At 39.9% G+C, this 19136-nt stretch overlaps 1 protein-coding gene across 5 annotated transcripts in view; it reads left to right on the forward strand.

The window, feature by feature from the left end:
• Window positions 1-204: 204 nt before the first annotated feature.
• LOC118508412 overlaps window positions 205-19136 on the forward strand; it is a 29135-nt gene continuing 10203 nt past the window's right edge. For 2 of the 5 annotated variants that reach the window (XR_004905789.1, XM_036048181.1), the window contains exons 1-3: window positions 205-252; window positions 4631-5148; window positions 5248-5368. The gene's annotated coding sequence lies outside the window, so the exon portion shown is untranslated. The other 3 variants (XM_036048184.1, XM_036048183.1, XM_036048182.1) reach the window with 3 other exon arrangements.

Here is a 19136-nt window from a genome sequence, read left to right on the forward strand (position 1 = left end):
TAGGTAATTATAACAGTTTAACGCTTGGTTTCATGCAGTTTTTTTCTTATACGCCGATGAATTATTATTTATTTTACAAATCCGTTAATGTTTCTCACTATTCCATTGCACTCCTCGTGTTTGCGAGAGTTCCTTTAGGGAAAAAAACAAGACGGTGAGTTGAGAAATGATGCTCTTCGTCGTAAATGAGATGCTGAACCATACCTCATTTCTCGCAGAAAACATGTTTCGGGAAGCGGCAAACACGAATCGGTTAATGAATCGGGCTGGTTAATGAAAGCGGAGCACAAGATAAAAATTATGTTTTGGATGTTATTTTTTTATTTTAGTGTTGTAATCGGTTTTTTTAAATTCCATCAATTTTTATCTTAAGTAATTTAGGCCATTTCTATAAATCTTCTATCATTTTTTTAGCGTCCATAAAAAGACATTTTGACATAAAAAGACAACGAAATTTCAGTGAAATGAAAGTAAACATGAACCTTAACAAAGAGCGAAACTTGCTTCCGTCTAAAAGCGCTTTTACAGTAGATAAGATAAGGCCGAGCAGAGCTGTGTAACATGTGTGGGTACTCCACTCATTTCTATAAATATTGCTGCAGAGTACAGTTCGTTGATAAGAACGAGCATCCACCGAAATACCATCCAGCAATAAAGTGAAAAGTGTTTACAGTCACTAGATAACAAATCTATGTTGGTGTAAATCGGTACACTGCCGCTTAGCTGGTGATAATTTTTACCAAGAGTTTGTTATTCATCAATTTTGCGTGGTGAGTGACAAACGTATCAGTGAAGCGTCTCATCTTCTCAAAAATGTACATTTTTTACTGGTATCAAGTTACAGTGAAGAACGTCATTTCCATTTCCAGCCTGGAAAATCATTTCATCCGAAACCTCAAACAACCCACCCGTGGAAGCTAACAGTAGGAGAAACAATTTCCTGTGTTAAGTCAGTGTTTTCATTCTTTTTTGAAGATTCTAACTTACGTGGTAAGTAATGTGCAAAAAGCAACAGTCACTACTTCAAAACACAACGAAACATTCTGCTTAACATACGTGGAATAAATTACTGTAGATAGATTATTTTCTTTGACCTTCCTAATACTAAGACCAAGATTATGAGCATTCAAGAAATGTTATTTGCCGGACAGTGTAGTTTGTTCAATAACAACATTCATGAATCAACCCAATTGAATCTAGAAAAAAAGACGTAGATATTATGCTACGTTGATAGATGTGATGGTGGCCCGTTGATAGATGCGACAGTGCGCAGTGGGCATTTTCTTTCCCAACTGACATTTTATAGCAGGCTTATGGCGTTTTTCGAGTTCTTTTACCTAAATCTCGATACTAAATCTTGCCTTAGAGAGCAGCAGATTTAGGTAATTTTAACAGTTCGAACGCGTGGTTTCACGTAGTTTTTTCACCCATTTTCTTCGGATCCAAGCTGTCATAGGCCAGAGGCGCTATGGCAGCGCAAATCAAAACAAAGCAAACAATAACACTAGGATTAGATTGTGATATGAATGAATGATTTTTTATTTATTACACAAACCCGTTCATGTTTCTCACTCTCGTCGTACATGAGATGCTGAACCATACCTCATCTCTCGCAGAAAACATGTTACGGGAAGCGGCAAACACGAATCGATCATCACCGAGTGAATCTCCAGGCTACCGCAGCTCACCTACACGCAAATACACGAAAAATCATAACACTATCTGCATTTAAACACCGGGTCATGCGCTTCGGCTTATCCGTGCGCGTGCGACGTCCTCCCCCCATCACATTCAGAACACGACTGTCGCTCAGCGTGCTCAGGGCAGAGCGAATAAGAAAAGAGAGAAGCAGAAATTTGCAGGGGTGTCCAGACGGTTTATAATGCGCGCTGCATGCCAGTACCAAAATGGCGCGCGAGAAACAGTTCGAGCGCCCCTGCACACGTGTGTTCGCTCTCTCGCACTCAGGGGCTCTCAAGCGGAGGATCATGGTTCGAGCAGTGCACGGCACATTGCGGAAAGCGAGAAAATGTTTGAGCGCCACTGCACGCGAGAGCGAACGGGTGTGTGCTGTGCTGCTCGTTCCAACGGCAAACTGGTATGGTGCTGAGCTGCTCTAAGAGCGTAACGAGCATTCGCGCATGAAGCGAGCAGTTATGGCGAGGATCGGGCAATTTTTTTTTGAAATTTAAGCTTTTTTGTATAACAGATGTTATGGATCAACTGTTTCCTTTGTAGAGTGCTAATTATTTGCTCCCACTTTTCTAAAGGAAAGCTTCTTCGGTGCTGCTTAAGCTCAATAGAAGCGTAGGTCTAAACTACCATGACAATTGAACACTAAACAGCAAATATTACCATAGACAACAATTCATACCGGTTGAGTGTTTTTTTCTTATTTGCTGAAGGTTTTGTCAATGATATGTTGATCATAAACAATGGTTTGCTGACTACATGCCATACTTTACGAGCATTCTAAACAGTCGACCATCGAAGATATCATCACAACTCCTATTTCATCAAAAATTCCATTATTAAGCGGTTGACCTTGGCTGAAACAGTAAGGCAGTGGAAGGCGGTTCTGCGTCAAACGTTGCGTTTTATGAAAATTTATGGATTTAGATAGACGCCGTCTTTGACGCTGAGTGAAAATAACATAAGTTTGATTTTTACGCACGGACGCAGTACATCAATCAATTGACAGTTGTAAATGTGAAAATTTGTCTTTTCTACAAACAATTTCGGAAGAAGTCGTAAACATTGCAAAATATCGCTCAAAAACAAGTTTCTGATATCTCTTGTGCCATAAATAAATGTGGTTGCATAAAGCCTCTAATAAAAAAACTATACTCTAAAAATTTTCCGCTTTGCAATGCAGTTTGGCTGATATCAATCTCATTTGACAGCTAAATAACGCAAAGCTGAACTTAGAGCGATTACCACCCTTGCGTCAAGCTTACTTACTTACTTATCAGGCGCTACAACCGCTTTGCGGTCTTGGCCTGCTGCAATAATCCTCGATACCGCTCACGGTTTAGCGCCGTCGTCTGCCAATCCGTTATCCCGGCCGTTCTTGCGGACGCATCAACGCCATCACTCCATCTCAATTTGGGCCTACCACGCCTCCTCGGACTCCTCCTAAAAGGACTTTACGGGCTGGGTCGTCCAGTGTCATTCTCATGACGTCACCAGCCCACCGGAGCCTGGCGAATCTAATTCGCTGCACGATGGTGAGATCATCGTACAGCTCGTAGAGCTCGTCATTGTAGCGGCTCCTCCATTGTCCTTCCACACATACAGGGCCAAAAATCCTTCTGAGCATCTTCCTCTCGAACGCGGCTAAGAGGGCTTCGTCAGTTTTGGACAGAGTCAATGTCTCAGAGGTGTATGTGAGTACTAGGACTATAAATGTTCTGTACAGTCCCAGCTTCGTCCGTCGCGACAGGTATTTAGGCTGTAGTATGACCGGTTGGCAGCCAGCACCCTTGCGCGTAACTCAACATCAATGTTGTTGTCGGTGCTGACTTTTGACCCCAGATAGGTGAAGTTTGATAGGTCGAAGGTACGGTCACCTATTTGTACATCACCCCTGCGTAAATCAGTGTAATTAGCAGGGCCGCTAGTGGTGCTCTCATCATTTTGATTTTCGCCTCGTTAATCTCCAACCCGAGGTTCTGTTCCGCACGCTCGATCCTTTGATAAGCTTCTGCTACATAGGAGAGCCTCAAACCAATGATGTCTATGTCATCAGCGTATGCCAGGATCTGGACTGACTTATAGAAGATGGTCCCCGAAGTATCCACCTCCGAGTCGCAGGTGGCTCTCTCTAGCGCCAGATTGAAAAGGAGGCAGGCAAACCCATCTCCCTGGCGCAAGCCCTTGGTTGCAGCAAAGGGCCCTGAGAGTTTTCCATCCACCTTCACCTGACATGTGATATTGGCCAGTATCCTTTTTACAAGCCTGGTAAGCTTGGCCGGGATTCCTAAAGAGCTCATTGCGTCGTACAGTTTTACCCATGCTATGCTGTCATAGGCGCTTTGAAATCAATGAAGAGATGGTAGGAGTGGAGCTGCTGTACCGCCATCTTCTCCAAGATTTGCCGCATCGTGAAGATCTGGTCAGTGGTTGATTTTCCGTTTCGGAATCCTCTCTGATAGTTCCCGACTATCTCTTCAACGAATGGGACAAGTCGATCTTGTAGGAGTAGGGAGAAGATCTTGTAGGCGGTATTCAACACCGTAATACCCCTATAGTTGCTTCACTCTAGCCTATCTCCCTTCTTGTATATGGGATAGATGATGCCAAGATTCCAATCACAAGGCATCGATTCGCTATCCCATACCTCAGTAATAATTTGATGAATTTCCTGTTCGTGTGCTGTACCACCGTTTTTGATCAGTTTGGCTACTATTCCGTCGGTGCCTGGTGCCTTGTTGTTCTTGAGCCGACGGAGGGCCATTCGTGTTTCATCTATGCTAGGTGGCAGTAGCATGATATCATCTGCTAGTGGAGCCTCTAGCTGTTCGTTGAACTGATCATTTAGCAATTCATCGAAGTACTGAGCCCATCGCGAGAGGACCTCTGGCTGGTAACTGACCAGATCCCCATCCTTATTCCGACAGCAGGTCGGAAGGTTAATGAATCGGGCTGGTTAATGAAAGCGGAGCACAAGATAAAAATTATGTTTTGGATGTTATTTTTTTATTTTAGTGTTGTAATCGGTTTTTTTAAATTCCATCAATTTTTATCTTAAGTAATTTAGGCCATTTCTATAAATCTTCTATCATTTTTTTAGCGTCCATAAAAAGACATTTTGACATAAAAAGACAACGAAATTTCAGTGAAATGAAAGTAAACATGAACCTTAACAAAGAGCGAAACTTGCTTCCGTCTAAAAGCGCTTTTACAGTAGATAAGATAAGGCCGAGCAGAGCTGTGTAACATGTGTGGGTACTCCACTCATTTCTATAAATATTGCTGCAGAGTACAGTTCGTTGATAAGAACGAGCATCCACCGAAATACCATCCAGCAATAAAGTGAAAAGTGTTTACAGTCACTAGATAACAAATCTATGTTGGTGTAAATCGGTACACTGCCGCTTAGCTGGTGATAATTTTTACCAAGAGTTTGTTATTCATCAATTTTGCGTGGTGAGTGACAAACGTATCAGTGAAGCGTCTCATCTTCTCAAAAATGTACATTTTTTACTGGTATCAAGTTACAGTGAAGAACGTCATTTCCATTTCCAGCCTGGAAAATCATTTCATCCGAAACCTCAAACAACCCACCCGTGGAAGCTAACAGTAGGAGAAACAATTTCCTGTGTTAAGTCAGTGTTTTCATTCTTTTTTGAAGATTCTAACTTACGTGGTAAGTAATGTGCAAAAAGCAACAGTCACTACTTCAAAACACAACGAAACATTCTGCTTAACATACGTGGAATAAATTACTGTAGATAGATTATTTTCTTTGACCTTCCTAATACTAAGACCAACATTATGAGCATTCAAGAAATGTTATTTGCCGGACAGTGTAGTTTGTTCAATAACAACATTCATGAATCAACCCAATTGAATCTAGAAAAAAAGACGTAGATATTATGCTACGTTGATAGATGTGATGGTGGCCCGTTGATAGATGCGACAGTGCGCAGTGGGCATTTTCTTTCCCAACTGACATTTTATAGCAGGCTTATGGCGTTTTTCGAGTTCTTTTACCTAAATCTCGATACTAAATCTTGCCTTAGAGAGCAGCAGATTTAGGTAATTTTAACAGTTCGAACGCGTGGTTTCACGTAGTTTTTTCACCCATTTTCTTCGGATCCAAGCTGTCATAGGCCAGAGGCGCTATGGCAGCGCAAATCAAAACAAAGCAAACAATAACACTAGGATTAGATTGTGATATGAATGAATGATTTTTTATTTATTACACAAACCCGTTCATGTTTCTCACTCTCGTCGTACATGAGATGCTGAACCATACCTCATCTCTCGCAGAAAACATGTTACGGGAAGCGGCAAACACGAATCGATCATCACCGAGTGAATCTCCAGGCTACCGCAGCTCACCTACACGCAAATACACGAAAAATCATAACACTATCTGCATTTAAACACCGGGTCATGCGCTTCGGCTTATCCGTGCGCGTGCGACGTCCTCCCCCCATCACATTCAGAACACGACTGTCGCTCAGCGTGCTCAGGGCAGAGCGAATAAGAAAAGAGAGAAGCAGAAATTTGCAGGGGTGTCCAGACGGTTTATAATGCGCGCTGCATGCCAGTACCAAAATGGCGCGCGAGAAACAGTTCGAGCGCCCCTGCACACGTGTGTTCGCTCTCTCGCACTCAGGGGCTCTCAAGCGGAGGATCATGGTTCGAGCAGTGCACGGCACATTGCGGAAAGCGAGAAAATGTTTGAGCGCCACTGCACGCGAGAGCGAACGGGTGTGTGCTGTGCTGCTCGTTCCAACGGCAAACTGGTATGGTGCTGAGCTGCTCTAAGAGCGTAACGAGCATTCGCGCATGAAGCGAGCAGTTATGGCGAGGATCGGGCAATTTTTTTTTGAAATTTAAGCTTTTTTGTATAACAGATGTTATGGATCAACTGTTTCCTTTGTAGAGTGCTAATTATTTGCTCCCACTTTTCTAAAGGAAAGCTTCTTCGGTGCTGCTTAAGCTCAATAGAAGCGTAGGTCTAAACTACCATGACAATTGAACACTAAACAGCAAATATTACCATAGACAACAATTCATACCGGTTGAGTGTTTTTTTCTTATTTGCTGAAGGTTTTGTCAATGATATGTTGATCATAAACAATGGTTTGCTGACTACATGCCATACTTTACGAGCATTCTAAACAGTCGACCATCGAAGATATCATCACAACTCCTATTTCATCAAAAATTCCATTATTAAGCGGTTGACCTTGGCTGAAACAGTAAGGCAGTGGAAGGCGGTTCTGCGTCAAACGTTGCGTTTTATGAAAATTTATGGATTTAGATAGACGCCGTCTTTGACGCTGAGTGAAAATAACATAAGTTTGATTTTTACGCACGGACGCAGTACATCAATCAATTGACAGTTGTAAATGTGAAAATTTGTCTTTTCTACAAACAATTTCGGAAGAAGTCGTAAACATTGCAAAATATCGCTCAAAAACAAGTTTCTGATATCTCTTGTGCCATAAATAAATGTGGTTGCATAAAGCCTCTAATAAAAAAACTATACTCTAAAAATTTTCCGCTTTGCAATGCAGTTTGGCTGATATCAATCTCATTTGACAGCTAAATAACGCAAAGCTGAACTTAGAGCGATTACCACCCTTGCGTCAAGCTTACTTACTTACTTATCAGGCGCTACAACCGCTTTGCGGTCTTGGCCTGCTGCAATAATCCTCGATACCGCTCACGGTTTAGCGCCGTCGTCTGCCAATCCGTTATCCCGGCCGTTCTTGCGGACGCATCAACGCCATCACTCCATCTCAATTTGGGCCTACCACGCCTCCTCGGACTCCTCCTAAAAGGACTTTACGGGCTGGGTCGTCCAGTGTCATTCTCATGACGTCACCAGCCCACCGGAGCCTGGCGAATCTAATTCGCTGCACGATGGTGAGATCATCGTACAGCTCGTAGAGCTCGTCATTGTAGCGGCTCCTCCATTGTCCTTCCACACATACAGGGCCAAAAATCCTTCTGAGCATCTTCCTCTCGAACGCGGCTAAGAGGGCTTCGTCAGTTTTGGACAGAGTCAATGTCTCAGAGGTGTATGTGAGTACTAGGACTATAAATGTTCTGTACAGTCCCAGCTTCGTCCGTCGCGACAGGTATTTAGGCTGTAGTATGACCGGTTGGCAGCCAGCACCCTTGCGCGAGTTAAAACTTTTCTTTCTGAATAGATAGAAAGAGTCTTTTACAGTTCGGTGTCTTGAAATTAACTATTTTATTGAATTCAGCCGATTCCGTTATCGGCCCATAAACGGCCCAGCAGCGATCGCCGCATCAGCATAACTCGTCGCGTTGGATACAACACGACACTCCCAATGCTGATTTAGCGATTACCGACGCTCGTTGCTAACTCGCCCCCCCTCAGATGTGAACGTCCACGATTCACTGTGTTTGTTTAGGAAATGTGACGTAGTCGGGTGTCTGATTTGGTGACGAATTATGTACTGTGACTACCGTTTGCGTGTTTTTGCACCTCTTTGTAAACCAGTAAAGCAATGCTACTCCCAGTATAATGAGAGGAAAGATGATACCTCCGAAAATGTTTATCGTTGGCCAGGTTATTTGAAAAGAGTTGTTTTGTAAGCGAATGTGCTCCAATTCTTTACGTGTCTCGATGTGCAGATTATGTAAATCTTCCAGACTTATGTTCGAAATTTCCAGCTGTCTTTTAATAAACACTCCGTCGAGTGGATATAAGTTCAACGTTCCAACTAGATCGGTGAGTTTGGATGAGTATCTCACGTCGTTTATGTAAATATCGCATGTGTTGAAGCTTATTACGAACGATCCCTGAAGTGTTCTGTTGCTTATACCACAGTTGGAGACGAGTGTAAATTTCTCTACAGAGTTAATCAATATGGCGTGATTATTAATCTGTAATATTTCAGTTTTGGCTGGACTCTTCGTAAAGTTACATTCTGCTTCTCGACCTTCCATTAATCTTGGAATGCAATCTGATTCATCCAACTCTATTTCATTGATTTTATAGATTTTCGGGGTTTGAGTGCTAACACGGTATCTGATTGCTTCGTGAGTTATGAATCTGTCATACTGGAGGTGAATCTTGCCGTCGTGGTACAGGATTGGATAAATTTTTATCTTACGGAACGTTCTTGGGTCGAGTTTGGGTGTTTTTATGAGCAGCATTATTTCTTGGCGGTTGGTGGCGATAGAGGCGTCGGCGTAGGAAAGCGCTTCTAGAGTTGTGTCGAACGGAATGTTTTCTGCTGCCAGGTTTTTTTCCAAACAATTGATTTCATATTTTGACAATATTTTTTCGTTTAAAATATTCGCTTTCGTCATAACTATACTATCAACTATTTCCTGCAGTGTGTCTATCATCTTTTTTAGGTGGAGATAAATATTGATGGAATGAATTTCTAATGATTCTGATCTGAATTGAGTTATTACGTTACGAGTTTTTTCTGTTATTTCTTTAATCTGGTTGTTAATATTCCTATTGATTGTAACTTGTGCATTATTGTCATCGATGAGATTATTAATTGTTTTGTTAATAACACGAAGATCGTTTGCATCTGGTGTTCCTGCAATAAACTTCCAAATTGTTCCTATGGAATCCCAACGTTTGAATCTTTTAGTGGGAAGCATTCTTTTCAATATGGTATTCAGTTCTTCGAATTGGTTTTGGATAATACTGGAAAATTGATTATTGCTCATTTTTTCGAAATCGTCCTTAATTGCTTGAATATAACCCTTATACGCAGTTAAATTGTAATGGTGTATGTAAATATGGCTATCTATCCTTATTCTTGCCCAACCTTCGTCCATTGCAACTATAGGTTGGTTGTCTACCTTCAGAATAGAGATCCTCGGCTCAGCTAGGGTACATACTACAAATAGAAAACTGTAAGAAGAGAACAATGATGTTAGAATGACGGTATTGTTAGCTATCTTATTTTTATATCGTTTTTATGAATTTTTCGTGAATCATTTGTGTTTATAGTGCTTTTGTTTACTTTGTTAATCTTGATTTTCTTGTATCTCGGCTTGTGTTTTAATCTGGCTCTGGTTTTTTCATAAACTGTCATATCCTCTTTTATATTTATTTCCTTTTTTCTCTTATTGTAATATGAAATATCTTTCTCCTGTTTCTTTGTTAAATTTTTGTAAACATTTTCACAAATATCTGATGAACGGACAGACGGTAAAATTATCTCATAAGGAGTATATTTAGTAGTCGAATGAATGGATGAATTATATTTGTGAAGTGAAAGCTCGATTAGATCAGAAATAGTTAAATTGTTGTTCTCAAATTTCGTTATTCGATAAATTTCTAATATGGTAGAATGGAACCTTTCTATTACTCCATTCATTTCACTTCGACCTGTAGCTGTTAAATATATTTGGATTTGGTGAGTTTTATAAAAATCTATTAGATCTTGTGTACCAAAAGATTTTTCGCCGTCCATTACTAATATTTTAGGAGGATGGTATTTTGTAATTATTTCTTTAACTGCCGGAACAATATCTAAGGCGGCTCGCGATTGAATTTCTTTAATTTGAGCGAATTTTGAAAATTTATCGATGTAAGTTAAAAAATAATGTTTTTCGAGAAACATTATATCAATGTGTGCAATTTGGAAAGGGTGTACGGGGATTGGAGTTTGTTGTTGAGGATACCGGATAGGGTTTCGGTCATATTTGTTTTCATTGCAGATACAGCAATTGGAAACAATTTTTTTTATCTTGGCTAGCAGCTTTGGAAAATAGTATTTACGTAAAATTTGCGACTTATTTTCCTGGGCTCCACGATGTGCCCTATTGTGCTCTGCCGTGATTATTTCTCGTTGTTGATCTTCGTCTGTAATGTCTTCCAGAAGATTTTGAGTAAATCGAATCTTAAGGAGCTTCTGACTTCCAAAATACTTCCTATAAACCTCTTGAAATTTTCCCATTATGTCTTCACTCGTGAAAAGTCCGTTTACTTTTGATATTGTGAAATGATCCTTTAGAATCTGTAAAAGAGATGATTCGGTTATTATTTCGGAGTAAATTGTTGTACGTTTAAAATTTTGGAATGGATATTCAATTACTGTGTTTGGTTTCCCTTTTTTCAACACGATCTGGTTGTGAAAAGCATTAAGTGGTGCTTCTGTAGAGATAATGTAAAAATCGTCACTAGTTTGTGATGAATGTTGCGTACCAGTCATAGAGAAAACTATTCTGCTGAGGGCATCTGCTACAACATTGCCTTTGCCTGGTTTATACAAAATCTCGTGGTCATGCTCCTCTAAATATGCTTTCCAACGTTTTAATTTTGCGTTAGTATTTTTTTGGGAGAGGGCAAAAGTAAGTGGTTGATGATCAGTTAATATTTTGAGTTTAGCTCCATACAAATAATTGCGGAAAGTTTGTAGTGACCAGAAAATTGCAAGCATTTCTTTCTCAGGGGTGGAATATTTCTCTTCAGTTTTAGATAGTGTTCTTGATGCGAAGTGAATTGGTTTATCTTTGCCTAATTCACCTTGAGAAAGAACGGATCCAATTGCATAATCTGAAGCATCGGTTGTCAAAATAAATGGTTTGTTAAAATCTGGATAGATGAGAATATCGCTCGATGATAGTATTTGCTTCATTTTATTGAAACATTCGATTTCTTGTTGATTTAATGTAATTTTCTTTTTGGATGTGTCAGATCCCTTTCCCCTTAAAATGTTTGTCAAAGGTTTAGCAATTTTGGCAAAGTCTTTGACAAATCGTCGATAGTAGCCCATTAATCCTAGGAAGGCACGCAAATCTTTAATGGTTTTGGGCACAGGGTATTTATTTATAACTTCTATTTTTTTATGGTTGGGTTTTATTCCCTCTGTGCAAATAATGAAACCAAGAAATTCAACTTCTTGGCGAAGGAATTCTGATTTGTCTAATTGAATTTTTAGTCCTGCATTATTTAATGTTGTCAAAATTGTGTCCAAATTTTTCAAATGATTTTCTAAATCATCGCCAAAAACTATTACGTCGTCTATATAAACGTAACATATTTTTCCAATAAAATTTCGAAGTACATCATCGATAGCCCTTTGAAATATAGCCGGTGCGTTTTTTAAACCAAACGGCATCCTAGTAAATTCGTATTTACCGTTATTAATAGCAAAAGCCGTTTTTTCAATATCTGATGCTTTCATCTTAATTTGATGGAATCCCGAAGCTAAATCTAAAGTCGAGAAATATTTTTTTCCTTTTAATTGGTCTATCACATAATTTATCTCGGGCATTGGATATTTTTCGGAGATGGTTTTAGCATTTAACATTCGATAATCGATAACCATTCTAAATTTCTTTTGTCCTGATGCATCCGGTTTTTTTGGCACAATCCATACCGGTGAAGTCCAAGCTGAGCGAGACGGTCTGATTATTCCATCCGCTAATAGCTTGTCAACTTGCTTATTTACTTCGTCAGCATATGCTGCAGGATATGGATACACTCTTTGATGGATAGGTGTATCGTCTGAAGTGTGTATTGCACATTCCACTTTGGTTGTACATGTTAGTTTACTGTCTGGTTTGTAAAATGCATCTCTGTTTTTATCTAAAACCTGGTTTAGTTTTTCTAGCTCTAATTTGGATAGATGAGATGTTCGGATCAAATTGTGGGATGACCGATTATGTGGAGAATAGTATGAGATTGGGATGACGAATCTTTTAGAGTTTCTACTCAATGTGATTTGGTCATTTTCTAGATCAATTTTAGCTTTCAATGTTTTCAACATGCTATTTCCAATGATTCCATAAAAAAAATTGTGAAATTTGTGTAACAAAAAGCGATCTTCAAAATCAATTTTGGGATGAAAAAAATTTATATTAATTGCACTAGTAGGAGCAAATGTACTATTTGCACAACTTATTTGACCTACTGAAAATTCGTACGGTTTACTGATTTCATATGCACGTGCCAATTGTGGATGTATTAAATTAATATTAGCACCTGTGTCTATTAAAAACGGAAAGTTTCCAATGGTAGTTTTAAGATAAATAAAAGGAAGGCTGGGAACTACCAACTCATCTTCCACTCTAAAAAATGGTTCTGACCATCGCGACTTGATCCCTCCAACGGATCATGCTCGTGTTGCAAATTTATGTTTTGTAATTTGTCAACAAGATTGTTTTGCTCTGTGAGCTCAAATTCATTTATTGTTTGTCCGTGACAATACCTTGCGTCGTTGGCATTTTTATTCATTTGATGAGCATATAATGGGTGAGCTTGCCTCTTTACCCACGCTTCTTGACTTGATGGTGGTCTTGGTCTTTTTTCGCCATATGTGGGTCTGTTACCATAGTCAATATGACGTGAATTTATACTTCTATCTACCTCCATTGGCTCGGGCTGTTGCCTCTGTGGGGTATATTGCTGATTAGGCAGGTAATGGGAATTGTATCGTGGAGCTGGACGAGGCGCTGCTCTAGGAGGGGGTACTGGTTGATAAACAATTTTTCTGGGTGCTACCCTAGGGGGTTGAGGCTCGAAGCCTAAATCTCTTGGCTTGGGAATATTAAGAGAATTTTGATTTCCATATTGATTTTTAAAAGGTGCTGATCGAACGTCCATATTAAAGTAATCAATGCAAAATTGATATGCTTTGCTAAGGGTCTTCGGGTCAGCAGTTTTTAATAAAGTGGATAATGGTTTTTCTAAACCTCTAATAAACGAATCCAAAGCTTTCTCTCTGAAATAGTTTATGTGGACATTTGCATGCAGAGAGTACTTACTGTCAGTTTGAACTTGTGCTATTATAGCGGCTAACAATTGGTTAACCCTGCTATAATATCCGGCGAGGCTTTCCGAATTACCCTTACGAATACACGTCAATTCATAATCCAGGGTCTTCACGTCACGCTTATCTTTATAGTAAAGCATTAGGATAGATTTTATCTGATGCCAACTACATGTTGCATTATTTGCATTTAACACATCGGAAGCTTCTCCACGGACTTTCCTTCTGATTGTTCGTTCGATCAGATGGAACTGCACAGAGTCGTCAGGAAGATCTCTATACATGATAAAAACATCTTCCACATCCGAAATCCAATTCATCAACTCATTTGGGTTTCCATCAAAAATAGGAACATCCCTCAAAAAGTCAGGGGTTTTTCCCATCTCCACGAAAGATCGTAGAACCATTTCAGTGTTGGGATTGGTCATTTTTGTGTTTTAAATGCTCACTTCACTTAACACTTGTCACGATCACGATTCACCACTAACAAATTACAGCAGAAGCTATTTAATTAAACACCAAAATTTCACTGATTTCGGATTTTTTAGGTTTTTACTTACAGTATGGTTGAGTTAATTTCCATGGGCATCTGACTTCTTTTTCTTCGGGGGAAAATTGGGCAGCTACAGCAAGATGTTCCTTTTTATCCTTCTGATGACTGGGGGCTCGCTGGCAGCAATCGGGAATTAACCACGGTGTCCCAAAGTTCGCTTCGTTATTATGATGGCTCCTTCAACCACGAGATTAGCCACAATTTTTAAATGGCTAACTTTATAGGATTTTTTTTTAACTTATACACTTCCCGCTGATTTTTTTGTCAGGTCCCTATTCGGGCGCCAGTTAAAACTTTTCTTTCTGAATAGATAGAAAGAGTCTTTTACAGTTCGGTGTCTTGAAATTAACTATTTTATTGAATTCAGCCGATTCCGTTATCGGCCCATAAACGGCCCAGCAGCGATCGCCGCATCAGCATAACTCGTCGCGTTGGATACAACACGACACTCCCAATGCTGATTTAGCGATTACCGACGCTCGTTGCTAACTCGCGTAACTCAACATCAATGTTGTTGTCGGTGCTGACTTTTGACCCCAGATAGGTGAAGTTTGATAGGTCGAAGGTACGGTCACCTATTTGTACATCACCCCTGCGTAAATCAGTGTAATTAGCAGGGCCGCTAGTGGTGCTCTCATCATTTTGATTTTCGCCTCGTTAATCTCCAACCCGAGGTTCTGTTCCGCACGCTCGATCCTTTGATAAGCTTCTGCTACATAGGAGAGCCTCAAACCAATGATGTCTATGTCATCAGCGTATGCCAGGATCTGGACTGACTTATAGAAGATGGTCCCCGAAGTATCCACCTCCGAGTCGCAGGTGGCTCTCTCTAGCGCCAGATTGAAAAGGAGGCAGGCAAACCCATCTCCCTGGCGCAAGCCCTTGGTTGCAGCAAAGGGCCCTGAGAGTTTTCCATCCACCTTCACCTGACATGTGATATTGGCCAGTATCCTTTTTACAAGCCTGGTAAGCTTGGCCGGGATTCCTAAAGAGCTCATTGCGTCGTACAGTTTTACCCATGCTATGCTGTCATAGGCGCTTTGAAATCAATGAAGAGATGGTAGGAGTGGAGCTGCTGTACCGCCATCTTCTCCAAGATTTGCCGCATCGTGAAGATCTGGTCAGTGGTTGATTTTCCGTTTCGGAATCCTCTCTGATAGTTCCCGACTATCTCTTCAACGAATGGGACAAGTCGATCTTGTAGGAGTAGGGAGAAGATCTTGTAGGCGGTATTCAACACCGTAATACCCCTATAGTTGCTTCACTCTAGCCTATCTCCCTTCTTGTATATGGGATAGATGATGCCAAGATTCCAATCACAAGGCATCGATTCGCTATCCCATACCTCAGTAATAATTTGATGAATTTCCTGTTCGTGTGCTGTACCACCGTTTTTGATCAGTTTGGCTACTATTCCGTCGGTGCCTGGTGCCTTGTTGTTCTTGAGCCGACGGAGGGCCATTCGTGTTTCATCTATGCTAGGTGGCAGTAGCATGATATCATCTGCTAGTGGAGCCTCTAGCTGTTCGTTGAACTGATCATTTAGCAATTCATCGAAGTACTGAGCCCATCGCGAGAGGACCTCTGGCTGGTAACTGACCAGATCCCCATCCTTATTCCGACAGCAGGTCACCTTAGGTCTAAAGTTATTTCGGCGACCTGCTATCTCCTGGTAAAACTTTCTTCCTGGTCCGTAACGCACTCTGATTTCTTGAAGTTCCCGCACTTGCTGCTCTTCCCAAAGTTGTTTTTTGGTGCGGTGAACTCTTTTCTCTTCTCTCCTGAGCCGTGAGTATTCCTCTGCGCATGCCCGCGTTCTATACCGCTGCTGCATTGCTCGGTATGTGCAGTTTTTTCGTCACTTTTCTACAATCTTTGTCAAATCAGCTAGCGCTTGTTTTTAGAGCGTTCCACCGTTCACTCGTAGTTTCATATTCATTTTCTGGTAGTAGAGCCTCTCCTAAAGTGGATTTGAATGCCTATTGGACGTGACTGTCCTTTAGGGAGACCGTGTTGAGCCGAGCCTGCGTGTTAACTCCGCGTCAAGACTTGCGTCAAAAACGCAACGCGCGAGCGCATACCACTGCCTAAGGAAGGTGAAACACACTATAAAAGAGTTGGATTTTTTTTGGGGGGGTGAAACAAAACAAGTGAAGAAAGTTAAAATGCCTTTTTGCAATTGTGCATACTGTGAATGTCGTTGGGTGTAAGAAAATATCGGTTGTTCCGGAAGGATGGGTATTAGAACCAACCATAAGAAAAACAACTCTGCTTTGGCTTAAAGTTAAGAAACACTCATCTCTTCATAGTCTTCATAGTAGCATTCACATCATGGCATAAGATATTATGTGAAGTGAAACGCCGAAACATAGATTCTTAATATTAAGCGAACACGATAGCAGACGAATTGAGTGGCATATCCTCGTCGCAACAAGAAAATGGATTCAAAAACAACGCACCAAAACCGAAAATTTTGTCTTTCCGGCATTTGCACGATAATTATGGTTTGTAGATAAAAATGCTTCACAATCTGATGAGGTAATGTAAATTTAACGGTCGGTTTACCTTTACTTAGAAAGTGACAAATACACATTAAACGCCACAAGCACTCCCACTATAGAAAATATTTTTCAAAGTGCGGATGGAAAAAAGATGGCAGAAGAAAAGCACGAATCTTGTTAAGAGAAAAACAAAGATCCTCCGATATATTAAAATATGAATGTATTTGATTATGAAACAATGATTATTGAGGATGGCTTGTATTTCATTGGCATATTGAAATCAAAGATAGTATGCAGTTTTTTTTAATTCTAGATGTTAACAACAGTTCAACAGCTGCATCAGTTACAACGCTTGAATGCACAGATTGTAAAAAAAAACTTCATCAGGAATTTGGAAATTTGAAATTTGAAAAAGAATTTGGAATTTGGAAAATGGAAATCTAAGCTTAACAACTATCTAAAGGATTTAATTTCATGTATGCAAACATTCAAATTTTGTTAGTCAACGTTGATCCCAAAACAACTAAACATCGCTTTCAGGGACTTAATGATTTCGATTTTAAAATGTTAGATAATACTATGTATGTTGCTGATAAGATACTTATTGTGGCACACACACGTCTTTGAATTCGTGCACTAAGTTGTTGAATATCTTCCCAGCTACATGGCAATATGCTTTATAAAGTTTTGATGAAAGCATGGTCATAGCACAATAAAAAATAAAAAATGATCGTCAACGTCCTCACTCTAAACATCCTTCAAACCCACTCCGCTTGCATAATGTAAAAAAAGAGCTGAATTCAGTACCCTTCCAGTAGCTAAGATGTGCCAACTTATGAAAAGATCTATGAATTTCTATGAATGAAATGCAATCTTTGAGAGTACAAGTACAACTCGTTGCAAATCTTTGGTTGACCATTTTGTCGATAAACCGAAAGTTCCATCACGCCATCCAAACAGGAGCCGTTTTGTAAATCCGCCATATAAATGATGCAGCGGATTGGATTAAACAACATCCTTTTCTTCTTCTTCATTGGTACTACAACCTCGAGAGGTCTCGTCCTGCCATTTCTGGCTTTCTGTGACTTGATTTTATCCGCACCAAAGTAGCCAGGAATCAGTAGGATTGGGGTGGTCCGGTGGCCGAGGCGACAGCGGCGCCGGTCTTAAAAAGTCAGTTAAATATAGTTGGTATTCATATGAACATTTTTTTTTTTTTCAATTATGACGGCTTGACGCCGTATGGCCAGCACCGCATTTGCTGACGAAGTACCAAATCTAAAGAACACAAAAAATTACCAAGGCATTTCCTCCCTGATATTTCGCCTTATCCCGGGCGTATGAACATTTTATTTAGTTACTTTTCACGAACGACCTAGCAGGAGCGTCGGCAATAAAGGCCCTTAACTTCACATGTATTGTTCTGGATGATAAACGCTTGCCATTTTGAATAAGAAAACTTATTTCATAAACTAGAAGGCATAGGTAAGCTTCTAAATCTCCAAGTTTAGAAGATCCACAAAAACTGCCACGGTCATGGAAGGAATATTAGGCATTTCATGAATGTTCATCAAAATTGGCCAGAAATGAGTAGGACTACTTTTGGATAATAGCAATCCATCAATCAATATGTTAAGTGAAAACGTATGTATCTTGAGAGAAATGTTCCTTAAAAACAATCTTATTCTTGTTTTGAGATTTTCTCTTGCCTGAAATAGTTACCTCCATTAATTGATAATATTTTTTTCAATTCCGTTGTGCCAATATTCTTTTCCTTTAATATCAGTTGTTGATTAGAGTAGTTTTGGACCACACTTTGACGATATGCAGTTTGATATTGCTCTAAAAATCTTCAAAATCATTTCGATTGAATCATAAGAACAATTCTTTTCATCATTTCTTCGTTCACAATTTGATTCTCATAGTCACATAAATCTCAATCTAGGTCAAGTGATTCATCACCGTTTTCTTCGCTCTTGCAATTAAACGATAATTTTTCTTCAATATTTTCCTCGTTTAAAATAATTGCTGTTTATGCTGAGCAAAAATATGTAAGTTTATGTAAGTTAGAGTTTATGTGACCTCATGTTGGATTGTTTACCAATGAAAATTTGCTTATCTTACGGGCTGGTGATGCAGTTGCGGTGGTTTCATTCGACATCGCAAATATAGCAGATTTTGTACAAAAGACCAGTTTTTTTGATTCTTTATGAATACATGCTTTCCACACAGCTTGTATCACTTAACACCTTATTGTGAATGATGTTGAAAATGCCTTCTTGAATGGTGTTAGAAATTTGAGCAAAAACAATGCATGCTGTAAGTGTTGCAAAAGCTTCCAGTAGCCCAAAAATAGAATGCTGGCATAAAACAAACTTCGAACCACCATACGGAAGCTTTGATTGGCAGTATTAAATTGGAACGCGGATACTAGACAGAAGTTTTCAGGCGACGCACGGGTTGTAAGCAATTAAAATGTAAAATGTAAAATTAGCACTCGAGGTAAAGTTTAAGAGTGTATAAGCCCCCATATTCGGCTAGCAAGCTGTATTTTAAAGGTATTAAGCCGCTATTTCTTGATCAAAGCAACATTTTTTTTACGGGGAAGGATCCAAATTCACATGGCAG

The sequence above is a fragment of the Anopheles stephensi genome, chromosome 2 (assembly GCF_013141755.1).
Source record: "Anopheles stephensi strain Indian chromosome 2, UCI_ANSTEP_V1.0, whole genome shotgun sequence".
Lineage (NCBI taxonomy): Eukaryota > Metazoa > Arthropoda > Insecta > Diptera > Culicidae > Anopheles > Anopheles stephensi.